The 13,286-nt window shown below is 44.9% G+C and overlaps 1 protein-coding gene across 1 annotated transcript in view; it reads right to left on the bottom strand.

Moving 5' to 3' along the window:
• tenm1 (teneurin transmembrane protein 1) overlaps positions 1-12,796 on the bottom strand; it is a 179,577-nt gene extending 166,781 nt beyond the window's left edge. The window contains exon 1 of the mRNA XM_034598108.1: positions 12,575-12,796. The gene's annotated coding sequence lies outside the window, so the exon portion shown is untranslated. The remainder of the gene's footprint in view (positions 1-12,574) is intronic.
• Between the last annotated feature and the right edge of the window lie 490 nt (positions 12,797-13,286).

Genomic DNA, 13,286 nt, shown 5'->3' on the forward strand with positions numbered 1-13,286 from the left:
TGTCTCTACAGAGGCTCTCTGTCCCGTTTCATGTCTGTCACACGTTTACACGCGAGAATGAAAGCATGCGATCCTGCACACACGAGCACCATCTTGTTCGCTGGGTCGTGCACACACACACACAGACCGTCTAGTAAACGTTTTGCTTGGTACAAGTAGTCCTGCTTGTCCATTGACGCGTGCAAGGTGAAATCCTGGCTGGTTTTTCTTCAACCCCCTCCTGGTTAATCCCCTCCTCTTCTTTTACTCCTCTTCCACCATCCCTCTATTTTGTACCAGCACACCTCTGCACTACCTCCTCCTTCCCTCTCATCTGTACTCCTCCCCTACCTCGCAGGTTCCCCACCCTTTTTCCTATCCTCTGAGGTGCCTGCGTTTAGAGAAGTAAGCCTGCTAATTCTTGTCCGCAGTGGGGTGCCCATTAGGGGGTTTGATTCCTGGTTTTGATGTGAAAACCTGAGGTTTGTTTCCTAAAGCCAAGCTCACTTCAAACCAGACACATGGGCGTTCTACAGGACAAGTGAGCCTGTGCCACCATGAGCACAACACCAGCCTAGATTTGCAGCTGAGGAATGACCAGCTTGTGGCGTAGAGGTCACCGCAGCTTCACTATGGATTACTATTTATAGAAAACACACAAGGACGGGCCTTAATTAGCATCATGCTAAAATATTTTTTTTAGTAGCGCCCAAATGTTTAAAAACCTTCCCTTTAACATTTGTATCATGCCTTCTCATCATTTTTTATGCATGTGTCAAACAGGGGAATACACGGTGCAAGGATCCCTTCGTGAAGCTAAATAAGTGCTTAACTGATTTCATCACCATGCAGCCACTAGTCCAACTAGTCTTCATCATGTTCATGCAAGAGCGAAGAATGTAAAATTCATACACTTGAATGATTAATGTATTCCAACCTAGTGTAATAACCACAGCACTGTGCTATACATGTGGAGCAAAAAATAAGATCAAAAGATAAAGTAGGAAGATCGAGACATCTCATGTGAGTTTGTTTGCACTAGAAATTAATTAACAGTGAGCAGCTGTATGCAGGGACAATGTATGTATATGTTATTGTGTGATTTTATTTCAAATTTAACTCTAATCTATAATTCATCAGTGTGTAATGAACTCTTCACCGCTCGCTCTAAAATTAATACAAAGTGACAACACTGAGTGAAACACACGCATCACATTACACTGTTACCCCCCCCCCCCAGCCACCACCAAACCCTTCTCTCTTTTATCTCTCCCTCTTTCTGACACACACACACACACACACACACACACACACACACACACACACACACACACACACACACACACACACACACACACACACACACACACACACACACACACACAGTTTCCCTAGACCCATACCCTTGACATCAACTGTCACAACTAAATGCTCCACCCCTGAACCAAACCCTGACCTAAGCCTAATTCTAACACCTGAACCTTAAAACCAGGTTTTACCCTTGGAACAGAGTCTTAACCTTCATACAGGTTGTGAGGAATAACGGGTAAAGGTCTCATAAAGCTCGGAAAAACATTCTTAAAGGTTCAGTGTGTAGAATTTAGTGATGAAATTGCATCTTGCAGCTGAATACCCTTCACCTCACCCTCGCCTTCCAAACATGAAAGAGAACCTGTGGTAGCCTTCAGTTACCACCTTTTTTGCGAAAGGGCCCATTCAAGGGTAAAGAAAACAACAATTCGTAAAATTTAGATCAAACACACTAGTGAAACATCACTTGGATATTTAATATATTCAATTTCTGCCAATAGATCCCTTTCACCTAAATCTTACACACTGAACCTTTTTTTCGGTCACATCGACCCGAATTCTTTTTATCTATAACCTTTTGATGGGATTAATCATTTGCACGGTGCACGTGCGTGTAATCGGGGTATATAGGCAAGCTGGTAAACAACAACAGTGACAGAGTAACACAAACTGAGCGCTTCAGCTGATGTTATCTCCCTCGGGCTTGGGTCAAGTGTGGACCAATCTCTGAGCCTGTTGGTTATCATCTGACGACAAATTAGCCTCTGGGGGCAACAGCCAATATTTTTGAGCTCCTGGTGTAGACAGCAGTCATCAGATATAGTGTCCAAGAGTCTGTCTTCTGTTGATCGTCCACTGTTTACAGTCAGACAAAAATACACAGACACTCGAAAATGTCTTCACACAAAAGACAAACGGCAATCATTTTAGCTCCAGTCGACATTTTGACTACTCTATACTAAAAACTATATGCATATGAATTTAGACAAATATGACTGTATATACCTGCAAACAACCAAAGCCTGCTCAAACGCCAAACTAGAAAAACGGAAACGAGTCGGCGTACAACCCCAAAATCTTGTCACTCGTCTGCTCATTCTGCTCATTCACATGCAGAGTGTGTTTATAGAGATTAGGTTTGGACATAAAAACAGTATATCTGTTGGATTCAGGTTGAGTTTGGTCACATTTGCAACCAGAGCCACACCCTAGTGAGGGCCGAGCAAAATGTCCTCCCTTGGTAAGTTTTATAAGTGGTCCTCACAAAGACAGATATAAAAGTACACACACACACATCACACATGACCACACGGGAGTGATAATCCATGACTACACAGTTGCAATAATATCTAATGGGACCCTTCACCCTCTTCATCCCCTCCTATCTGTCCATTTACTCAAAGAGTGCGACCACGGGCCGATGGGTTGTTTTTGCAAATCTGCTTAGAGAAGTGATAGCGGCTCTCACACACACAGTTGCTTTTAAACAGGATTTATGCTCCATGTCACCTCCGGAGGGGCGGGGAGGTCCCAAAGATGTCCGACATCAACAACAATAACCCAAACAGCGGGGCGGAGATCGACATGTGCAAAGGCAAGGACCATGAGGACAAGTCAAAAATGATTTACACTTTCCAATCTCAAAATGAATGTGCAGATATCACCAGGAACAGGGGGAGAGAGCATGCAAAATGGATAAAGGAGAGAGGCAGCGAGAGGATTGGGGCCAGGCAGAGGCGCAGAAATTGAGTTTCACATTGGTAAATAAGCAGCGAGCACGGGGAGAGAGCAGAGTGTCATCCAACAATATTAGCCGCTCAGGTTATTGATACAGTATAGTTCCAGGATTACAAATACATTTTCATCACGCAGAGAAGGTCTTATTTTCGTAACAGCCTGGAGACCCCCAGTGTTTCTTTGTTAACTCCGGCCTTTACACGTTTTCCAAGAAGCTTGTTTGCGCAGAGACAAACTAATCCCGCTCACTAAACAGGCCTCGCGAGCCGCAGGAATGACGATTAGAAACCTTGAGAATATATATTCATGCTAGACCACAAACTTGTCGCTGCAGATGGTCCTCAGCGAAGTCATAACTATCCTTGTGTTGTTTGCTGTTATATTGTGATTTTTTTCATTTTGTCTACCATTACGATGGCTTAATCATCAGAAGGCATGGAGGCGCAGCCTGTAGCTGCAAAAGCAGATCAAGGCAACAGGTCCTATGGGAGTAAACACTGAGCTGTCAGAGAGAGATGGCTCTCCTGGAGTGAGGGTGTGTGTATGTGTGTGTATATGTATGTGTTTGTGGAGGGAGATGAAAGGGGGGCGGAGGGAGTGAGGGAGGGAGGGGAGAAGCTTAAAAATCTCTTCCGTTCGTTAGCACCACCATGGCTTCCTCAGGCATATGACAGGGACACCTCAAACGAGAAGACATGAAGGACCCACAGGACCCTGTTATACCTAAACCACCCGAAACACAACAAAACAGTACACCGCCCACTGGGAGGCCTCCGCGCTCGCTGAGAGGAGGGAGGCAAGGGAGGGAGAGATGAATGGAGCACGAGGATAAACAGAATGATGGATAGATAATGAGAGATGTAGAGTGTGCGCAGTGAAAATGGGAGGAATTGAAGGATGGAGAGATTGCCAAGTGAGACATGGAGTGATAGAGGGATTTAATTAGTGGATAAGGGCTGGCTATCTGTGGGCGGCGGCAGCACTCTCGTCACGTAGTGTGTGCTTTCATAGCTGACCAAGCCTGAAATCTGTGGCTGCTAATCCCGAGTTTACCAGCAGAACACATACAGTGTGGAGCGCACCCCCCGGACACAAGCACACACACACACACACACATACACACACACACACACACACACACACACACAGAAGGACATAAGCCTGGACTTCGCCATACATTCCTGCTGATAAGATTCAAAGATGGAGCGCGGACACACACTCAGTGCCCTTGCGCCTACACACACTTGTGGCATTCAGGCTAACCGACAAACAACACACTTGAACACCCACACAACATGGAGAATCGACTAGGGGCCTTTTCTGTAGAGACTGCGTTGTTTAAAACCCTGCTTGCTGATTCTCTGTGCCGCCGCTGTGTCTTTACCATTCAGCTCCCAGTGCACCGCCTATACCTCCATTATTCCCTCACATGGCAGCACCAAGGTTAATGCATGTATGTACAAAGCGAGCCGTATAGATGATACAATAGTCCAGCGAGCGTGCGAGTGTGCTGTATGCCCACTCATGTGAGCGTGACCAAGAAGCAGAGAACTTGATCAGTTCTTGTCAGGGGCCCGGAAACCATCCTGATCATTTCCCTATTTATAGTGGTCATGGGTCAAATCATCATTGCATGCCTGAGCAGTGTGGAGAAATCCATAAGGTCCTACACTATTCATGCCGTCTGAATGTGGCCTAGAGTGAGTGAACAGTTCAGCTTTAACTTTTCAAAGGATGTTTTTTTTTTATCTTGAATTCAGTTAAACTTTTCTTCACTCCTTTAGATCTCCACTAAGGTACAGTATAGCTTCCCCCCCCCCCCTCCACCCCACCCACAGCGCCTCTCACCCAACCACTCGCTTCTTTTAATGATATCCACTTCGACTCCTTCCCTCTGATCTAAAGCCCTCTGCCGATTCCCCAAAAGGCCGAGAAGCAAACAAAAAAAACACCAGAAAGGACAATACACAAAGGCACTGGTGTGCTCACATGCACAGCAGCACATTCGCTTGCAGGGGCACACACACGGCATTAGACCACAAAACACACACATGCACACACATGGAGCGAGAAACAACACCCAAAACCACTTGATCAATATTCCTGACAAGACAAAGCCTCATCCAACACGTTTGATATTCCTCCTCTCTCGCAAAATAAATACATGTCACTGTCCTCCTAGCAGGACTAAAAGGCTGTTCACACTGACTCGCTTTGCAAATAAAGCTTTACATCAAGACTGACAACCTCCTAAGCTCTCAGCATCAGCCGCTGCTTGGTAAAAAGCCTCTTTCAATAATGCATTTGACCGCTAAAACCTCCGACACTCACAGCAAAGCAAAGTGGCGGCATTACGGATGCGGAATTAATTGATAAATCAATGCCATTGATTCCAGAAATTGGGTTTGGTGATTAGCGATTTCGACGGTATTTCCTTCGCATCTTCTTTATGAAGTTGTTGATTACAGAGAAATTAGTGAGTAAAGACAATTAGCCCTGCAGACGGGTAGCTGAAAAGATTTTCTAGTAGCTGTTGAGCAGCATTGCAGATTGATTTCAGAATGCTAAGTGGACTAATCTTCCATCTACGCCGCGACAATGTTATGCTTGTCACTTTGAAAAAAAAAACGCGGCGTGAGTGCGAGGAGAAGAGTGAGTGCTCCCTGTGTCTCCTCCCGCTCCTCAGATATGTTCTCGGCCCTCACCTCCTCTCTGATTCTCCTGGCATCTCGCGGACTATGAGGTCACAGATGACATTCAGCAACTGCTGCACACGAGGGAAGAAAAAATGCTTCTCAACAAAGAGAAGGAACGGCTCCATTCAGTCGGCAGCAAACTGTGGCCTGGTGGTGCTGTTTAGTGAGCTGATGAGACAGAGATGTGCGTGGGCTGAACACATCCCCTCCATATGCCTACTCAGTGTATAGAAAAAAAGAAGTGCACCTCAAGGTTATGGCAGATACGTGGTGTGGTTAACCATGCGCTCAGAGAAATGTAGAGAATTCAGTCGCTCACCAGTGGATGTTTTGTGCTTAGAATTGTGATGTTTTCAGCCCTGAAGGGTAGAAACGAATGCAGCCCCACAGCAAATATACGTGAAAAAAGAGGAGTCACAGTTTTCTTGATAGACAAATAATTTCAGCTTGAAATCAATAGCACATACTAAGATTGTAAAAATGCATTTGCAGTTTGGGGAAGGCAAGGACTCGTTTGAAGCACTTTACTTTTCAATATCATATACTCTACCCCTACTTTGTTTTTCATTTATCCTGCATCTTATTTTCCACTGCAGCCTTCCTCTCGAAGAATTTGCAAGGCTAAACTGCATCGGGCATGTCCCTTAACAATTTGCATTTCTCATTTCGCTGCTTGTCAGATGAATCATTGTGTCTTCTGAGCACATTACAGAGAACAAAATATGAATTTTCCAAACAATTCCTTCTCCAGGCACATCGGGTCGCGATGACACGCAGTGCACGCTGTAAAATCTAGGATTTCAGGATTGTTACATCTGGAGACAACATGTATTAGCTTGTTTGATTTGGACAAAATAAATAAAACCAGTTGTCGTGATCTTCTTGTGTAGATATCGGGTATTTATTTGCTCAAAATCGTTTTTATTTCTCTTTGTGCAATTTGGCTTCGCGTTTTGGCAATCAGCGGAGAATATGAGTCTCTGCATAGAGAAGTCAATTTGGGCGATGACACGCACACTTGAAATACATCCCAGAGTTCACGCTGGATCAGGCCTTGATTCTGAAATTAAACCTCAACAGCAAAAAAGCAACTCCCCTGCAAAACACGCAGCAGAACATATTGAACTTGACTGTACTTTACTGTATTGTATAAAACACGGCCTCCAGCAGAGATGCATCAAGTACCATTTTGGAGCTATTCATCTTTTCTATGAGTTAATAATTCATGATCATCGGGAAAGTAGAGCTATGAATATTACGGATGATACACATGAGACTATTTACCAGTCAGCAGGAAATAGATGAACTTGTTTGGAGGAGAGATGTACAGTACACCATCACTGTTTTATGTCGCTAAATAAATCACTTCATGGGCGTGCAACAAATCTGCAGATGCACCTTATTCATATTGGGATATTAATCATTAGGTGCAAAGGCAGGTTTGAACTGTGTTGTTAATGTTCCATTGTGCACTCATGTGCAGCAGGTGTGTGCTCCACTCGCTTCCACTCCTATTGTTACAGGAGCTGCTCAAGCAACTGTGGTAAGTGCACTGATCAATTGTTCTCAGGGTGATCAGGTTTTTCTGAATATCTGATGGAGCTGATTTTCTTTGAAGCCTTCCCAGATAATTTGCAGCTATTGATCTCTCTAAAGGTGATATGCTGCCGTGGACGTCCCGTCAGTAAAAGCTGGCCGGCTGCACGGCCGACTGTCTTTTGTGTCCTCTGTGTCAACAAAAGCAGGATAAAATCAACGCAAATACAATGGATTTTAACGGAATTATTTTGACACCGACGCCGAGGCCTGCACTTTGGAGTGAAGGACAATTTATGTGGTAATAAATTGAGGAAGAAACAAAAATTGATTTCTCTTCTTCTAAAGTTGTCCACTGACTTGATTAATAAAAATTTCACAGTGAGAAATGTCTCCCTGTAGGTGTGTATCGGCTTCCTCTCACTCGCTCTGTGTGTGTGTGTGTAGCTATTACAGCTTTGTGCTCCACATGTGTAGAACATTAGCTGAACATTGGGTGGACAAAATAGAATGAACGGAATAAAAAGAACCTTATGATGCAGGATGTGGAGGAGGTGGACAACGGTGGACAGGAAAAACCTTGTAATATATATTATTAAATAAATTGATGTGTCATTTGACAGAAAGTGAATATAAAAAAGCAAATAATTCAATCCAGCTTCTCAAACATGATTATTATCTGTTTTTCTAGTGTTCTACGATACTAAGCTCTTATATATTTGGGGTTTTGACTACTCAGCGAACAAAACTATTCATTTGAATGGATGTACATTTGATGGACATTTTTGACAATTTGCAGACATTTAAAATCTAAACCATAATTGATAAATGATCTAGAACAATAACGGGTAATGAAAGAAATTGATAGTTGCTTCCCTTTACATTATACAGTCCAGCACGACATCACAAATGATGTCCTCACAATTACCTTTCACTTAAAGCATCATCACTCTGTTTCTGCCTGATAGCTATGGTGAGTTCTGCCATCACTCCTCTCTCCACACACACACACACACACACACACACACACACACACACACACACACACACACACACACACACACGAACACTCCTCTTGACAAATTAATCTCATATTTTAAAGAGAAGTGGAGTGGGCTTGACCAGTAAAGCCTCTCGTGGCTCCACTCCGTCTGTCTTCAGACTACAATGTGAACAATTTGAAAGGGAGGGCGAGTTGGAAGGTGTGGGAGTGTGAAGGGAGGCTGTGATTGCCTTTTCACAATACAAATCTCACATAACACCCTGCTCCTTATTCAAGCGAATGTGGTTCCTGACTCTTACCCATAGGCCAGATGGAAGAGGGCGAGAAAGAATAGAAGGCAAGAGAAGGCAGTGGAGACATGGCCAAATACTTGAAAGAAAAACACCTCGGGCATTTACTGTATGTACCAGTGTGTGTGTGTGTGTGTGTGTGTGTGTGTGTGTGTGTGTGTGTGTGTGTGTGTGTGTGTGTGCAGCATTGGCGACGTTGGTTTTGATTCTATTTCTGTCCCTCCCTGTCGCTGTTGCTCCCGCTTTTGGTTTCAACACTAAAATAAACAGTATTGTGTTTGGATAATTTATCATGAGGAGAAAAGCAGGACCTGTGTGGTTCTCACAAAACAGCTCACTGAAGGAAAATGTTTCTGTACAAGTGCTGTATAGAGACACAGATAAGAGAAAGCAAACAGGCTCGTCAATAAAACGGACAAAGTGTTAGAATATTGAATATTATACATGTGTGTATTTGTACATAAGAGACTAAGTAACATTTTACTTTTCTTTTCATTAAGTTATGTTCATTAATTTGTAAGAATAATATATGTAGGACCAAATCTTCTTTGTCATCTTTAACACTTATTATGATGTTTATTATTATAATCATGTTATAGGCAGGAATTCTTCGCTAAGTGCATTAACTGTAAACACTGGCTCTATACTATCATATGAGGGTTTTTTATGGCGTAATTAATACATTTATTATATTGCTTTAGTATTTTTTTCATCTTTAATCTCATCGCCGGCAATTTCCTTGCTGCAGAGGCCGACCACAGCCAAATTAATAGAGGAAACGCTAATTAGCACTGCAGGATTTGTTCAACAATTCCTCTAGAGGACGGAGCAGCATTGCAGCAAGAAGGTAAATATTTGAAGTTGTACAATGGTTACATCTCTAAGTGTGTGTGTGTGTGTGTGTGTGTGTGTGTGTGTGTGTGTGTGTGTGTGTGTGTGTGTGTGTGTGTGTGTGTGTGTGTGTGTGTGTGTGTGTGTGTGTGTGTGTGTGTGTGTGTGTGTGTGTGTGTCCAACGGTCTGATAACCCAGCTGGCACGGGTACTTTTACTTTGAAATTATCAGCAGGGAAGCTGACACATTTTATGCTTTCCCAGCAATTACATTCTTACAATATGATGGACATGCAGAGAGAGAGAGAGAGAGAGAGAGAGAGAGAGAGAGAGAGAGAGAGGGTGGGGGTGGGGGTGGGGGGGGGGGAGTGAGGGAGATAAAAACTCCCACTGGGTATCGTATCGCCTGCGAGCCTAAACTCTGACTGCAGCACTGAGTGTTGTGCTCAGTATTATAAACAAACTCTGATGCATCCTCACGCTGTCCTCTCGCTAATTCCTGACTCGGGTTTTATTAAGGGAATTTAGTTTTGTGAAGAACTTGTGGGGCAGAAGGGAAGTGTGCGAGCGATTCCATGGGAGAAAGTAGCATTACAGTGCCAGGGGCTACTGCATTCCTGGAATGAAAATTCATAAATAATGCAGGGCTGGATAACAAAACGAACTCCCCCGCTGTCTCGCACAGCACTGTGCAATCCAAAGGCCATGCAATATCACTCAAATCTCAGAAAGACACAACTTATTAGACCCAAGCAAGGTTTTTTTTTTGTTAGTGGGTTTTTTGACTCGTGGACAATGGGATCTGCTGACAGTCAAGGCAAAATGCCAGGATCCCATAACAATTGGCAACCGGGCCTGAAATTGTCAGGAAGTTGCACTGAAATAATGATGGGACTCCAAGGAGGCCGAGGAGCTGAGGCGCTTCCTTGGATTTCCAAAATGCCATGTGCCGCGCTGCACTTAGCAATAACAAGTGTGGAATTTTAAAAGGTGTGTGTGTGTGGCGGTGTCACCAGGGCGGAGTGCCCTGGCACAAGTTGAAATATCGGACTGATTGATAAATCACGTGGTCGGGCTGGTTGACTGACAGAAATGCCAATGCCTTGTCAGTGGCATGTGCAAAGCATTTAATTTGTGGGGTGACATTTCAATTCAAAAGACCTGTCCTCCAATTGTGAAGGCGATGCCGTAATGGGTGTGCCATTTGAAATATGCACTTAATCACTGTTCACCACCACCTACAGTGCAGCAGACAAAACAAAAAACATCCACTGTGACTGTCACCATATGCTTGTGGTGTGTCTTTAAAAGATCTCCTATGTATATATAGTCTAGACCTGCTACATATAAAAAATGCCCGGGGACAATTTATGTTATGATTTGGTGCAATATAAATAAAAGTGACTTGACTTGACATGCAGACAACACACACACACTTCACCAGGCAATAGCATGAGCAGCCCCAAGCTACGACATCACTATTACAGCCATCAACCTCCCCAGGTTCCACACATCTACAACATAAACGCCATCTGTGTACATGTGACTGTGTGTGTGTGTGTGTGTGTGTGTGTGTGAGAGTGTGGAAGAGACTCAGAAGGACCGAGTTTGTGTATTATCTAACCTCCATGCACAGATGCTCTCTATTAATCACAAAGAGCTAAGACAGACTGCCTCATTTTTATCATCTCTATCAATAACGTGCGAGCCGAGGATGAATTAAGCGCGGTGCCCCCGTCACTGGGAGCAGCGTCAGGAGTGGGGCAGTAACACACACAACGCTGCACTGACAGGACGTACACGCATTCAGGTCCAGGCTTGAAATTAAAGCTTCTTCTTCTTCTGTTCCTCTTCTTCGCCTTTTGGATTTAAAAATACAAGAGCAGAACACAGGTACGTCTGATGGGTGAAACAATCCAGACATCAATCCAGTTCTCTGAGAGATGTGTGCAGTGGCTGGGGGAGTGTAGTGCATTAGATGCATCTGTATTAGACACGCCGACAAATTGCAGTTTCTTATTACGATGCATTTGCATTTCCAAATGAAAGGTATATAGCTGCCTTAGTCAAGTGTGGCCAAAATTAACAAACTGTGCAGGAAAAGTATAGCTTCTGTCACTTTCTCCTTAATGGGAGAACATATTTAGACAATTGCTCAGAAACATCTATTATTTATTTCATTTGTTTTGCCTATTTAATTATTTATTTATTGGATATAGTGGTCCACTCAGAGCAATTATTTATAATCTGCTGTGAAGGGGAGAGTTGGAGGTCTAATTTAAATCTGGCCGAGCAAATCCATCCTGGTGCAGATTGTGCCGCCTTCGCAATAATGATGATTTATCAAAAATGAAATTGCTGCTGTTAATTAGCAATATATCTGCACCACCACACATTTTAAACAATGTGTTGTGTGAGGAGAAAAAATACATATAAATACTCTGCAGTTGAATAATTCAGCCATGCAAGGATGTGGCTCCAGCAGCTGCAGCACCATCCAGGGGTGCACAAGTTGGGATGTATGTGTGAGAAGCAGAATGCAGTGGGTCACAGTGTTGGGATGTGTCCTGACTGTGCCTGTTGGACCTGGAGGTGCATGTATGCGGGCCGGGCCGGTGTAGCCTATGGGCTGATGTTGGATGACAGAGGGCACGCGCGTCACAGACATCTATACCCCCCGGATCTCCTGGTGGCCCTGGTGGCATCATTAGGCTGCACCTTAGTACTGATGGAGATGGAGTGGAAGAGCCAGGAGTGGAGCAAAACAACTCAAGGCTGCGAGCGTCGCTGAACCAAGACGAACACCGCACATGCACGCATGAAGCAGTTCAGTCTGCTGTTTGTGTACCTGGATCCTCATCGTCACACGTTGTCAAAGAGGCAGGGTGGCGTGCACAAAGTCTGCATCCTTCTGAAGGAGGAGCACTGATTTTAATAAAACCGCACCACAAGCTCAGACACACACACACACACACACACACACACACACACACACTAAATCTATCCCTCTCCCTCACACACACATGCACACACACATTGGCAGCCGCAACATTGCACAGCACATCTGAACAGCTGATAATAACCATTTCCTGTCTCAGCATCCGAGGCTGGTTCTTGTGCAGCCGATCCACCCCCCCCCTGCACACACTAACTGAGCCCAGTAAAAGGCCGGAACCGAGCGTGGCGCTTACCTTTCCGACGTACAGCCATTCCTTTAGTCCGATCCCGTGCTGTATGCGAGAGAGCAGAGAAGCCCCGGCGAATGATGAAGAGCAGTGCAATCCCAGCACCCTCCTCCTCCTCCTCCTCCTCCTGCCAGCGCCAGAAACGTGACTTGAGAAGCGGTTCTCCCTGCGAAAAATGTGGACGAGACACTTCTCACCCTCTCTCTCTCTCTCTCTCTCTCTCTCTCTCTCTCTCTCTCTCTCTCTCTCTGTGTCTCTCTGTGAGTGTGTGTGTGTGTGTGTGTTTGTGTGTGTGTGCGGGTCTGGTTTCCGATGCTGATGCTCGTCTCTTAAATGCCGATGGAGGACGACGAAGCGATTTGTGCGCACGCATGCAAAGGGGAAGGGATCCCCTCTCCGGGCTGGGTACCAGCTCCGCCGTGTGACGGGGAGCCCGGCGCCGGTGCGTTTAGCCGCAGTTGAACCCAAACGGAGGCTGAGCGCGGGGTGATGCTGCTGATGCTGATGCTGCTGAGGCTCGGTGCCGCTATAACAGCATCTCCTGGATCGTACCACCGCGCGGCAGGAGAAGGGGGTGTGGCACAGACCGGCCACACAAAAAAAAAAAAAAGAAACGAAAAGGCTCACAGTCAGGTTCTCTCTCATCAAGAGGTCGTCTGGATCTCTAGTTGAACTCCTTCAGGTGACGCCACACGGCTGCACATGGTGCTGTGTCGGA

The sequence above is a fragment of the Hippoglossus hippoglossus genome, chromosome 10 (genome assembly GCF_009819705.1).
Source record: "Hippoglossus hippoglossus isolate fHipHip1 chromosome 10, fHipHip1.pri, whole genome shotgun sequence".
In the NCBI taxonomy this organism is placed as follows: domain Eukaryota; kingdom Metazoa; phylum Chordata; class Actinopteri; order Pleuronectiformes; family Pleuronectidae; genus Hippoglossus; species Hippoglossus hippoglossus.